Raw genomic sequence first — 12,066 nt, forward strand, 5'->3', positions numbered from 1 at the left:
TCTTTCATTCCCAGCCCAGGATAAAAGATGAAAGAAATAAGACTGGCACATCAACTTTCCTGGGGGTCAAGTGGTTCTAGATAGAGAGCAATGGAAATAGGGGGAGCGATACACTAGTAAGGAAGAGGGCTATCCGTGTCTTTTCTGGGAACAAGTAGGGATTTCTAGACGTGTAGATGCCACCTCTTTTCACGCCTCATGGCTTTGTTCTGGCCGACAGCAGGGCAGTTGTGTACTGTTGTGACGCTGTAGTACGTCCCTTAACATGCAGGCGGGTATAACAAGGTTGTCTGAATGGCTGTTCTTAGATACCCCGAGAAGAGGGACTTCTGGCCTAAAGTCATCCCGTCCTCAAAGATAAACAAGATCAGGGACAGGGTGGAAATTCCACTAGCTCACTAAGGTAGTACAAGATTAGATCAGGGTAACAAAATGTCCTTTTCTGCTCACAGCCCAGCCTACCTGAGAAGACGGCCCTCTCTCCCTTAGAAGTCTTCAGAGCTCCGCACATATCTAAGTTCTTACCTGTGCTAGTGAATCTCATCTCGTTGTGAACGCTCATTAGGCCCACTCACAGATGAAGGAACCTGCTGTAGGGGCTCCATCCATGACAGAGCAGTCCCCGCTTCTTTCCGCCACCCTCCGTGAGAGATGTACGCTCTGACCCCCGGCTCCAGCAGAAGAGTAGGAATAGTTTTATATCCCACTTCCTCTTGCAATGTGTGATGCAGACAAACCGCCGCTCTCTGTCTCTTGGCCTATGAAATGGGAATAATCATGGCATCCATCTCTTAGGTTACTGTGGCGATCACGGCAGATTGGGCCGTGTGTGTGTAGGGGGGGGAAGGGCTTCCAGGTTGGGAACCCAGGTTCAAGTCTCCAGGTCTCCCACTCACCCTGCCTGGAGGTTCTCTCTCTAAAATGATTTGTCGGGTGACAAGCAAAAATATATTACCAATTTAAGAGTGTGATTTGACTGCAACTTTTTAATCCTCAGGCTGTTGTTGAATAGATTAAAGTGTCTGCTTTGATCCATGCATTTCGATGGAAACATAAATATAGCCATCACTTACTCTCCTGGCTTTCAGGACGGGGTGTCATGCTGCCTCACACAGGCTTCCCACCCAGCCAGGGGAATGCATGAAAATGACCTTTTTGCCATTCAAATCCCTCTTGCATTTCCGCCCTGACTTTTCTGCTCCTGCCATGGGCCTATCAGCCGCTGCCTAATTTGACCACCGCTCACGCTGGGAAATGGTCAGCAGTGAAAGAGGGTCGGGGTGTGAGGTCACAAGTAAGAGCCGCAGCTGCCCGGTCGCCTGGTGCTGAACTTCTCCCAGCCCAGCAGCGCCCGGCAAGAATAAATCTCGGGAGAAATAGATTTTGAAGAGGAATTTGGTGCATAGATCTTCTGTCAGTGGAGCTGACTCTGGCTCAGCCGTTTTTCAGGCTCGCTACTGATCCAGAAATACATCTATTTTCACATGGATCTCTGGCCAGGTTTCCTCTTGCCAGGGGGTGGCGATCAGCAGTGGATGCCGGGACCTGGTAGAGAAGGGCAAAGAGGGAACCACAGAGCCCTGGGCTTCTCGTGCCTTCCTGCTCCCCCTGGAACCCTCTTTGCCTCTCTGCTGGGCAATGGGGCCCCTGCCCAGCCTGGTAGCCATGCTTGTTCCCTGTGCCCACTCAGTTCATCTATTCCCTTCTCTCCTCCATGATCCCCAAAGCCTGAAGCTCTCCCAAAGGATCTAAGGCCTGGGCTGCACCTGCCCCCTCTCATCAGGGATTGCAGGAATGCACACACGCACACTTGAGGCTCCCACTGGGTGACCACAAAGAATGGCTTGCCTATCAGAGGCAGCCACTGAGAACAGTGAATGGTAAATGGCTGAAATGGCTGGGGGGCTCAGAGCAGGCAATTAGGCCTCAAACAATGGCCTGTGAAATGTCAGAAGTGGCAGGAGGCCTGGGCGTCACCAAATCTTGGCATGCGGAGGAGGGCACGGAAGCTGCATGCTGCTGAAGCCAGGGGCCGGGAGACAGCCCTCAGCAGGCTGAACACCCATGTATACGCCTCCTTTTCACAAATGCCCTTGAAAACATCAACTCCTTTCACCCCCAGAGGCTGCTGAGCTTTGGAGTCCTCCAAGAGAAGCAAGGGAGAGGATATGGAGATGGAAATGACCTAACCCTGGCTAGCTCTGCTACCCCGCCTGGCCCTGTCTCCTCCACCTTCATCTCAGGCCAGGCCTCCATCTCCAAAGGCTTCCTGTTCCCAGAGACCCAGAGGTTCAGACCCAGGGGTACTGCAAGACCCAGGGCCTGGCTTTCTCCTCCTCTGACTCTAGACTTCAGCCAGGAAGCTGCCCCGAGCCATGTGTGATATCCACTCCCAGCCAGTTTCTGGGCCCCATCTGAAGTGGCCTCCACACAGCATTTATGAACTGCCCCCACCCCATCTCCTCTTCCCAAACCTTCCAGCTCCATTCTCAACCTCATCAGCCCCTGTCACCTTCTGTGCTTGGTCCTAACATTGCACCTCCTCCTGCTCCTTGCAACAGGGCCAGTCTTCCTCTGCCCTGCTTTCAGATGTCCTCCTCATCTGCCCTCCTCCCTGCCCACAGGCTGACACCATCATGTAGCTCCTACTGAACACACACACACACACACACACACACGCACACACACATACACACACACACACACACACCACACACACACACCACACACACACACACACACACACACACACGGCTTCCGCCTCACCATCCAGTCCTTCCTGAGCACCCTGAGTGCTCTGCCCAGCACCAATCACGGCTGTGTCCTGATCTCCCACCAGGCCTCTGCCCCCAACCCGGCCCATCAACCCTCCCTGGTGTCTCCCTGCTGCTCACTTCCTGTGCCTCTTCTTTCGTTCTAGCTCCTCTTCCTCTTCCTTTCCTTGGCCATCCCCCAAAGCTTCCATCCAACTGTCTTCCTGCTCTCTCCCCACAAGACTTCAACCGTCGCTTCCCATGTGGGTAGCTAGCTCACAGGTTCGTATCAACAGGTCTGACATGTCCGGTCAGCATCCTCAACTGCCCCTCAGACAGTTCCAGGGTGGGCAAAATCCTGCTGTCCCTCCCTCTCCACCCCTCCCCAGGCACATCCTTGATAACCAGCCCCTTCCCAGCACTTGAGAGGTAGAAGCAGGCAGATCATGAGAGGATAGCTGAGGCTACAGAGTGAGTTCAAGGCCAACCTGGACTAAAAGTGAGATGTTGTCTCAAAAAAATGAATTTCTCCTCCTATCATTCTAGGCTGTCTTTCCCCTCTCCCACACACACACATACCCCACACAACCAATCTATCAACCAACCATGAAACAGACTCTTGCTTTCTTTTGGCATGATTTGGCACTTGCCCGGCCTTTCCATGTTCCTCCTGCCCCAAGTTCTGTCCTTTTTCCACACACCAGGACTATTGACCACTGCCTCTCCTTTGCTTGATGCTGTAGGCAGGATAATGACTCTTCTCAAAGATGCCTGTGTCCTAATCCCTGGAACTGTGAATATATTATTCTATTACTGAGCCAGATTTTGCAAATGTGACTGATGGTACAAGTGATAGCACATGGAGACCATCCCTAATTACTGGCCAGTCTAACCACGTGAGCCAGAAAGCAGGCACTGTCTCCAGCACAGGTCAGAGAGATGCAGCTATAGAGAAGAAATGGGGCAGAAGGGGAAGCCAAAGGGCTGCAAGTACATCAAGGATTTGAGAAGCCTCAGCCAAAGCAGCCTTTTTTTTTTTTTTTTTTTTTTTTTTTTTTTTTGGGTCCGGTCGTGGGGCCTGAACTCTGGGCCTGGGCGCTGTCCCTCAGCTCTTCAGCTCAAGGCTAGCACTCTACCACTTGAGCCACAGTGCCACTTCCGGCTTTTTTCTTTTTGCTTATGTGGTGCTGAGGAATCGAACCCAGGGCCTCAGGCATGCAAGGCAAGCGCTCTACCACTGAGCCACCTTCCCAGCCCCCAAAGCAGCCTTTTAAGTGTGCTGTGTGGTAAGGGTAAGAGTAATTCCAAACCACTCAGCAGCCTCAAAGAAGATCCAGAATGTGGCTGCTGAGCCAGGCCAGAAACAAACCTGGTGAGAAGCAGATGACCCAAGAAGAGACGGCGAAGACAGGAGAGACAGGGAGACACAGGAAGTACGCACCAGCCACGGATGGGACCCGAAGGAACCACTTAGTCTGGGCGCCAAGAGCAAGATGGCGGAGCAAGCACCTGAAAAGAAGCCTTTCCTTACCTTCCTGGCAGTGCAGGCAGGCCGTGTGGACTCTGTGAGGAAGAGGGAAAGGCTGAGAAGGGAAGGCAGGAAGAAGAGATGGAGAAGGCAGGGAAAAGGAGGGCTGGGGCGGGGCGGGTGAGAGACAATCAGGAAAGGCTGTGAGGAGAGGAGAAGGGAGGGCAGTTTAGGAGAGGAGCTGATGGCCACTGTGGATGCACATCGGGGCTAGGATGACCCATAGCCTGCCGGGGTCAAGGGGAGGTAAAGAGATGGTAACACCCACCCCGCTGGCCACCACGGCTAAGAAATTATGTAGAGTAATTAATCAAAAGCTAATGAGAAATGTGTTTTCTCTCCCAGCCTAGCCCCACATCATATTCTTATTAGCTGAGGTTATTACAATAGTAATCATGCGTGCTCCAGGCGCAAATTGGGTTTTTTGCTCCACTGCCACCAATTTAGAAAACCATTAATGGCAAGATAAAGCCCCCATGGCTCACACCAGGCCGAGCTTCGTGAACCTGATGCTGGCTCCCCCCCAGCCACACACCCATTGTCTAAGGAGCACTTTCCCAAGTACTCAGCAACTTCCTGGGTGGACTGACAGGTGAAAAGTGCCATACATGGGGGTGGGGGGTAAAGAACCTGAGGTGGGGGCCACCTGGGATCTCTCTCTTTCTCTCTCTCCCCTCATTCTCTCTCTGCAGTACAGATGAGTCAGGCTAGATAGGCAGAGGCAAGCTGTCCAGTGGCTAGCGGCTGCTGCACCGAGCAGGGCTTTAGCCACACCCCCAAATCACCGGGGACCAACTGGGCCAGCCTAGAAGACCATCAACAGCCCTTTGTTCCATTACAACCACGTCGCCATATCCTTAGCCTTGCAAAACTGCCTGTCCTATCATGTATCTGACACTATGACACAGAAGAGGGGAGTAAACTTAGTACAGGAAAATCCTGATCCATTATTCTTGGTATTCCTCACTTTTTAGCCCAACTTACCTCATGAACTCTCCTCACCCTATTAAAATTCACCCATAAAACGCCAGAATCATGGTACTCTCTTAAGAATGTCTCAATGATATTCTCTCTGTCTCTGTCTGTCTGTCTGTCTGTCTGTCTGTCTGTCTCTCTCTCTCTCTCTCTCTCAGCATATTTTGCCCTGCAATAAAACTTTCTCCCAGCCAAACATTGGTAGTTCACACCTGTAATCCTAGCTACTCAGGAGGCTTAGATCTGAGGATTCCAGTTCAAAGCCAGCCCCATCAGGAAAGTCTGTGAGACTCTTATCTCCAATAAACCATCAGAAAACCAGAAGTGGTGCTGTGGCTCAAGTTGTAGAGCACTAGCCTTGAGCTGAAGAGCCCAGGCCCAGAGTTCAAGCCCCACAATCAACCAAAAAAAAAAGGCAAAAAGAGACTTGTTCCCAGTTCCTTGCCTTGTCTCTGATTTCTTTCCCTCACAGTGACACGAGGTCTCCACTGCTGTATCTGAGACCTCCCCAGCCTTCTCTACAGGCAACTCCGTCCCTCAGGCTGGAACCACCCCCATGAAATGAAGCGTAACGCTGAGTTTGCCGTGGAGGCCCCTGTCTCCTGTTTTCCCTGGAGCCCTTGCACCTCAGAATCTGTCCTCTGGAAAGGGTTGACTAAATTGGCAGCTCTGAGCCCAGACACTCAATCAGGTGCTAGCTCAGATTAGAAGTGGCCACCACTGAGAAGAAGGGTAGCATAGTTTTTCATAAAAGCAGATATACTCAGTTTTAAAGATGTTCCAAAACTGTCCTTCCTAATTTTTTGTAGTTTTACCTGTTTCCATAGAGGTGACAGGTGTGTGTGTGTGTGTGTGTGTGTGCACTTACTTGGTGCTTCTCCAGATTCTTTCAGTCACAAGGGATGGATATTTACTGCTACTGCATGTATACATTGCCATGCATACGTTCTAAGGCCCATCATCACTTCTAACACCAGGATGGCTGGCGGCTTTGTCCTTCTGCTCACTAGAAAAGGGATAGTCAGGGTGTTAAAGAAAGTACAGAAGTAACTTAAAAGAGGGGTGATTACCTACCAGTGCTTACTTTAGTCTCCTCCATGCCACAGACCGTAGGTCCCTTCCCCTCGGTCCAGGCCTCTGCACGAAACGTGGCCGTGGTGTTCCACCAGGGGTTTAGTATTGAGACAGTTTCTGCTTTCAACTGCCTCCTCCAACACTCAGCCAAGGTCCGTGGCCTGCAAGGCCAGGCCCTAGCAGGCAGCTTCAGTGACAAGTGGACTCCACACACTGTAGCTGCAGTGTTGACACTGTGACCCGTTAAAGATCAGACAGCCTGCAGAACGGGAGACCTGTGAAAAAGTGGAGTCCCCACAGATTCCTAGAGTTAACCTCTTAACGGAACCCAGAAAAACCACACTGAACACAACCCACTTCTTTAGGTCCATCCATGTTCCCAACACAGGAGACACAGAAACAGATACTCTCGACTGGGGGATATTGTTCTTCTCCCCTGACAGAAGTGGCCACAGAAGCCAGCCAGAGCAGCGCCTGCCTGCAAACAGTTGATGTATCAAGAGAGGAACTAGACAGCACAAAGGGGCCCTGGTTCCTTAGGTTAGCTCTAGAGGTCACAAGCTATCTCCGGGGCAGTGTCCCCAAGTGGGCTTCACAGGCCACTCTTGAGGCCAGTCTCTGCGTGCTGCTCTAGATCGGCAGGGAGGGTGGGCTGGGAATGGGCAGAAGCCAGTAGTATCAAGTCTCTGTTTTGCCCAGAGGCTCCTGACAGAGGAGGGTAAGAGAGAAGCCACAGCCTGTGCATGCAAATGAGGCAGCTGCATAATTAATTAACATCAAACAGTTTCATTAGGAGATGGGGCTTTGTGGCTGTTTGTCTTAGAGGGGGGGGAAATACTGAACCAGCAGGAAGGGGGCAGAGAATGGAGGCTTGAACTGCTGGGTCCCAACTAAGAAGCTAATGATGCCACGCTAGACGTGGCCTATTCAGGGCGGGGATTGCCCAGGATGCATCTGTCCCCAAACCTTAGCCTGCACCTCCTCCCTGAGCTCCTCTTATGCCTCCTGCATAACCACTGCACCCCAACAGAATTTCACCAGCCACCTCCAGTGAGGCCCTGACCAGGAGGGGAGGGAGGGGATGCTGCCTCCACCACCCCCCCAAGCTGATCCCCAGTGTCAGAGCAGCAGCTTCCCAGGGGGAGACGGGGGCTCTTCAGCCCCTAGGCTCTCAAAGCAAAACAGAACGAAACCTGGGAAACTAAGCCAGGCCAGATCTTGTCCCTCACCCCCCCATGTGAGCTGATGCCATCAGCCAGGGAGTGTAGCCCCACTGTCCCCGGTACCCCAGCTAGATCCCTATTGGGCAAGAGAGGTCAGCTCTACAAAGTTTTCATGGGCTGGCTCTGCTGCTCCTTCTAGCCATCTTCTGCACCCCTGTGTTCCACCCATCTCAAAGCAATCTCCGTTCCCCCAGCCTCCACTGCCTCGCGCAGAGCTGCACCTTCTGCTGGGATGGGCTTCCCGCCCTCCAGCGTACCTGCCCAGCAAGGTCCTCTCTATCTGCCAAGGTCCTATTTAAATATCACCTCTGTGTAAACCCTTCCCCCCACCCTATCCCCTCCCTAATTAGGTATTTTCTTCCTTGTCCTCTGCATAATCTGTGTTGTACTTTCTTGTTTAGTGGTCTGACTCTGACCATCAGCAATGCGCTCCTTGAGGACAGAGACCATCATTAAACCCTGGGCTTCACTGAAAAGGTTGTCAAATAAATGCATCTTTTGAGCTGAAAACCATCATAGATCTTCACCTCACCCCCATACCTGACTCTCACCAGTTGTCTCGACCATTCAGAAGGAGAAGCGTGTTCTGGCACTCAATCTGCCTCAAAAAAATCTCTGCACTGGAGAAGCGGGAAGGGAGGGCAGAGAAGAGGCCATCAACAGGTTGGGTATAGAGTAAGATCGCATGCCCAAAGACAGAATCCATTCCTAACAGTGCATTGCCTCTGTCTGAGTGCTGGGCCCAGTCCTCAGCAAAAGCCAGGAGTGGGAGGAACCACAGAGCTTGCTTCCCTGGTTGGGCAGTCTGCTGCCCTCGGGCACGCTGGGAATCCCCGTGGCTTCCTCAGCCACAGGACCAAGCGTGGATGGTGCTCTGAACATTGCCAGGAGAGGAGCACGCACAGCCATAGCTCTGCCAGGCCCAGTATCCTTCCTTCCTCCAAACCTGCTGGTCCCCGCTGAACCAGCCAGAGAAGATCCATTCTAAAAAGATTATCCGCAGCTCAGGACCTGAGGTCTCATCATAATTGAAAAGAAAAAGAGAAAAGAAGACTCTGAAACATCCCTGTTCCCACCCCACCCCCTCAGGTCACTCCAGAGAGTCGAACAGCAGACAGACAGACAGACACACACACACACACACACACACACACACACACTTATTTCACACTGAGATGTGCAAGGCGGAGGCACACATCTGAGGCCTCACATCAACATTTTAGTGATTTTTGTCTCTGACTGTGCAGTTCTTCTACAATTAAGCGTGGCTGGCTTTTTAGACCCTAATGTACTGCCACCGAGACATACTGGTCAGGGGTGGCCTCCCTTTCCTCCTCCCTGCATGGCCTGGCCCCGCCCTGCCCTGCTATCCCAATGGCTGCCTGATCCCCGCTGGGTGACACTGTATGCAGACCGTTCCTCTCAGAAGGGGCGTCTCCCTCAGAAGAGGCTTCCCAGAAGCCCACCCAATGGGAGACCCTCTTTCCCAGCAGCCTCTCCTCATCAAATCAGTCCCTGTTCAGGGTGTAAAGCAGCAGGAGGAGGAGCAGAACCTCTGTCCCCCTCAGAGGCAAGTGGCAAGAACTGTTGCATGGTTGGGCATCTGGTATGGGCATCTGGTGCGGTGCTGGAGGAGGGCAGGTGTGGATGGACTGGCAGCACCAGCTGCTTCCAGCCTCTGAGGTGCCCTGACTCCTGTCACCCTCTAGCCACTCTCTCTGGCCCCTTCTACCTGCCTCTTGGCAAGGCCTGGCTCCCTGCTTATGGCCAAGCTTTTCCTGAGAGGCACCCACGGTACCCCCAGAGCACTCTGGGATTGCAGGCAGCATCATGAAGCCTATGGGGACCTCTGGGGCTCATTAGGAGTCTTAAAGGGCCTACAAGGGCTCCACTAGGTAATGCACTATGCCTCTAGGCTGTTCTGAGCAGGGACAGCTGTGGGAGGGGGTCAGTGCTCCATGGAGAATCAGAACAGGGCTCTACTGACCTAGAAGCTGCTGCCAGCGGCACCTCCTTAGCTGCCCAGCGTGAGCTTCTTGGGGGTGATGGGAGCCACAGGAAAATGTGCAGCCTGTTTAGAAAATGAGCCCTGAAGAGAGGAGCAACTCGACCTCACTGCCTGGAGCCCTGCCTGGTGCTGATCTACCCAAAACTCATACCCACTGCCCAGGGAAGAGGGCAGTCCAGACCACAGACACAGCGGGGCCCCCAGGAGCCCTCTCGTACAGAAGAAAGTGCAGGTCCTCTAACAAAGATGGATATTCAGTACTTGCCTGATAGGACTCATCAGAGAATGGCCTTCTGCCATGGCACAGGGCAAAGCTTCAGGGTCCTATCTGGGTCCTCCAATGTCAGGAGCCTCTGGGGAGATTCCTAGAGTCTGGCTAAATAAGCTGAAGGCAGTGCCCAAGCCACTCAGCACAAGGGGCAAAGGTAGGGCCAGGTCAGCAGGAAACCTAAAAGGAAGGGTAGGAAAGTATTGGATTTGCCAAGTTCTGTCAAGAAGCAGATCAATACCCATTTCAAAGCAGATGGCTCCCCCCAGTGGAGGCAGACCCAAGATTCATCAGCTCATCTACCCTGATTCCTCTCCTCCAGCACCACAGACCTCACCAGAGGCCCACGTTGCCACCACGCCCCCTCTCCCCATCTCACAGATGCCAGACTCCTCTCTTTTCTTCCTCTTTCTGTTGCTCTACAGTCCCCCACCAGGGCCACAGGCGGCTGCCACCTGCCTCCACCCTTGCACATCTCCACACTGCAGCCAACATGGTCTTTCAAATACAATTCCAGGATCCAGGCATGGTGGCTATTGCTTATAATCCCCACCCTCAGGAGGCTGAGGCAGGAGGATCCTGAAATTGAGGACAGCCTGGGCTATATAGTGACGCTCTGTCTTCAAAATTAATTAAGAAAGTAAATAACATTCTAATCACTCCTGCTCCTTACATCAACTTTGTTCTTTCCACTTCTGGTCCCACAAAATAGTATCAAGATTGCAGGAATGAAGGCTTCCGTCCAACCCCTCCCAAACATCACCTCACCTCCAGCCATCCCAAAGCCCTTCCTGACCTCTGGAGGGAGTGGAAAGAGACAATTAAAGGAAGACTGTGGAAGGCCATCACCTTCCATCACCAGCTTGCAACAAAGGAAGCCCCTTCAGAGGCAGGGTGCAGAAAGAAAGAACTTTCCTCCTCCAGGAATCCAAACATACCTGAGGCTGCAGGAAAGACAAGACACAAGGTGGAGGAACGTGGGCCAGGGTGACAAGGCTGCCACAGGGTATGAAGCCCAGAACACCACTTTCTTATCCCCAAACCAATACTAAGGAAAAATATTTGTCACGGTCTCAGGAGCAGAAATTTGAGGATGCGGCCTACGAAAACCTCAGCTCCTTGGCTCTCACAGGAAAGTCCAGACTCCATGGGGAAGAGATAAAGGCCTGAGTAACTCTGTGCTCTCCATTTCCAACCTCATCTTCCAAAGCCACCTCCCATCTTGGCTGATTCAAGAAATATTCATAGCTGCTCCGATTGCCAGTCCTGTCACTCCTGACCCTGCTCCCCCCCCCCCCAGGGCCTGTGCTCCCTTCTGATGTAGAAGGCCACCTCCCCAAGGTCCTCAGTGACTGGGTGACATCAGGTGAAGTCAGGGAGATGGTTTTGCCTGCTACAGCCCCTTGACCTCCGTTTAGCTCCAGTCCCTCCACACTTGCCAGAACCCGGGACTCTGGGACCTGCAGGAAGCGGGTGTGCTGTCTCCTGCGGCTGGCAGGTATGTTTTGTCAAGAACATGCCAGCTGCTCTCCCACTCCAGAGAGAGGGATGGACATGGCCATGTGCCCTGGACATTGCTGTGCTTGCTACTGGACTACAGGAGCTCAGCTTCACCTGGGCCCAGTTTCACAGCCATCAGGTAAATCCAGCCCAAACCCTCCAAGCTGCCCCACTATGGGAAACTTGGGAGGAAAACCAATAGGGGACAAAGATCAGGTACTGGGCTCAGACACTGGGACAGGGAAACTGGGTAAGCAGGAGGCCCCGCACATCTCTTGTGGCTGTGTGTGCCCTAGGACCCTCGCCTCCAGTGGGTCAGACCAGGGTCCCTGGATGGACCCTGGGAAATCTGCCTTGGAAAACTGGGAAATGCCCACCACTGTCACTCCTCACTATCGCTCCTGGTCTGAGGACTTAAGTGACGAGATCACTGATAAAGGCTGGTGGGGAGTCACAGAGACTGTACAGTGCCCGGCCTGTATGGTGACCAGCCTTCTCCCACAACCCACCCCATCCTCCCCAACAGCTCCTGTGGGCCACAGGGCACTTGAGGAGTTGGGGATGGACAGAGTTACCGGACACTGGACATCCACTCTTCCACCCTGGCAACACAGACCCCATCCTGGGGTGCTAATTAAATCTCCCTAATGAGGAAATAAGGATGCAGAAGCTGGTGCCGACACGGCCTCCCCGGCCCACCGCCCTCGTCTCTCCATCAGACTTATCGCTCGTCACAG

At 52.9% G+C, this 12,066-nt stretch overlaps 1 long non-coding RNA gene across 1 annotated transcript; it reads right to left on the bottom strand.

Moving 5' to 3' along the window:
- Nucleotides 1-569: 569 nt before the first annotated feature.
- On the bottom strand, nucleotides 570-6,483 carry LOC138838785 (uncharacterized). The gene is made up of 3 exons (XR_011375754.1): nucleotides 6,341-6,483; nucleotides 6,125-6,262; nucleotides 570-758 (listed from the first exon to the last, which is right to left on the bottom strand). It is a non-coding gene; the product is annotated as an uncharacterized lncRNA (long non-coding RNA).
- Nucleotides 6,484-12,066: the final 5,583 nt, after the last annotated feature.

This window comes from Dipodomys merriami, unplaced genomic scaffold (assembly GCF_024711535.1).
Source record: "Dipodomys merriami isolate MVZ:Mamm:240054 unplaced genomic scaffold, mDipMer1.0.p SCAF_29, whole genome shotgun sequence".
NCBI classification, from domain to species: Eukaryota; Metazoa; Chordata; class Mammalia; order Rodentia; family Heteromyidae; genus Dipodomys; species Dipodomys merriami.